Source organism: Macrobrachium nipponense, chromosome 13, assembly GCF_015104395.2.
Source record: "Macrobrachium nipponense isolate FS-2020 chromosome 13, ASM1510439v2, whole genome shotgun sequence".
In the NCBI taxonomy this organism is placed as follows: Eukaryota; Metazoa; Arthropoda; class Malacostraca; order Decapoda; family Palaemonidae; genus Macrobrachium; species Macrobrachium nipponense.
The window spans coordinates 97,010,648-97,012,761 of NC_087206.1; positions in this window are offsets into that span (position 1 = coordinate 97,010,648).

Sequence of the window (2,114 nt, forward strand, 5' to 3'; positions counted from 1 at the left end):
AGCATGAAAACGAATGATTTAACATTCTTATTCTTAATGGAATACAGGTGAGCAAGATTATAAAAAAAGCAAAATAATTTGATGGTTAGTGAATGGAATGGTTTGTTGTTACTAGTATGTAAATCAGTTGCTTTAGGTGAAACATGAAAAGGAGAGAAAACTTGAAACTTTTGATTTTAAAGGTCTAATCAACATGACTACTTAGGTAAATTACCACTAAGGCATAGTTACCTATAGTCAACTCAATTTCAACTTCTAAACATGAGTAGAACGCCTAACCTAATTCTCAGTATGTAGTGTGCCTTAAAATCGTTAACTAAAATGTGAGTTTAGTTCGGTAAAATTAAAATTCTTGTTAGTAGGTTAAGGATGTACTGCGTTAAAGACGTTAACCAGGATCCCGATGACTACCATAGAAACTTGACTTGAAACCAGGAATAACATAAAATTTTAACGCTCCATTGGCCTCAATTAATTCCTAAATAATGCTAATCTAGTTTTCAGTGTCTTCAATTGTTTGGAGAGTCTCCCTAATAAGCATGCTCCGTAACTAATGCAATAAGCGAATGGGAGGTTTGCATGATACTCCGATTAACGGGATGATAATAAACTGGATCTAGGTGAGTGTGTTTATACCAGCATTGGCCTGTTTTATTTATCTATTTATTTATCTATTTTAGCTGTCCCATAAAGAAATAGGATAAGAGGGTTCATTGACTCCACAGTAAATCTTTCTCCCTTAAACAAACGGCCGCACACATTTGGTCGTTTCGTACCTTTTCTTTCGACAGAATAAAAAGGATAGAGAGGGAGATACATGGAGGGTTCTGTAAGATTACTATACTTAGAGAGAGTAGATAGTAAAGGGCTATGTGGGCATTGGTTTAAGCCCGGGTTTTACGGCCTTCTCTTATGAGCAACAGCACTCTCTGGCACAGGGCTTTCCTAAGATAACAGAAACCTGAGGTGCTGTTGTTTCATAACTGACCTGAATGAAAACCAGAGGATTCGGCTTCATTTGATCCTTATATTCTGCTCCTGTTCCACCTTACACGCGTATCATGTATTTGTAACGCTAATATACGTTTGTTCATTTGTTAGGCTATTCCGAATTAAATGGCAGCGACAAAAATAAATGTCTTTTTGAAGGATAATTATGGGTGAAAGGTGTGTTCGTATGATGACGAAGACAGAAATATAGCGTTATTTAATGAACGAGCTGAAGGATTTTATTCGGAGTGAGTTCTTACAAATGCTACGCAAATAAAGTTTCTTCCTTTCAACTAGGCGTTAATCAGAGATCTCGTAATCAACCATGATCGCAGACAGACGGAAAAGCCTAGTCCTAATCAACTGATCTCTAAACATCCAAGAAAAATCCGATGTCGTTTTAATTCAATTGCAAAAGAGCTTCCTTTTGAAGGTGTAATCAAATACGGCGCATCTTACAGAAAAGAAACGAAATCTTTTAACGTGTTTAATCGTATTCCCGAGTTATTCGGAAATGTACAATTATATTACAAAGAAAATATTCAACTACCCATCTGTCATTTCAACAAATAAAATAAAGAGTTGAAAAGCTTTCTGTCTTCATACACTACTGCACATTTCAGGGCAGTGTCTAATTGATTTTCGTCGATAAAATCTTACCAAAACATTGAATATGGATCTTATTTTGGAAACAGCTATTTGAAGCCAAAGCCTAATTTGGAAAAATATGCAGTGTTGTCTAATGTTGAGAATTAAGACACTTATCAGAGTAAAGCAAATAAAGTTAAAGGGAAACTTAGCTAACTCTAGCAGGCTCGTAGATAGAGGCTACTAATACGCCATTACAGAAGGCCCTCCCACTCACTGATACAGTAGTATGATATACTTTACAGTAGAGTACAATAAAGGAATGGACATCAAACGAGAATATTAATTGTCTAATACAGTTCCATGGCGCAATTCACCTTTCTTTTAACTTGAAATATGCAGCAAGCCTTACACACGCCCTGTGAAAACCATTGTTACCCTGGAATTTTAAGGATATGTTAAGCATCGTTCAGACACCCACGAAATTTGCCACACGGTCATAGGGAATGCGTGGACCAAGACCAGTACTTAGTCAA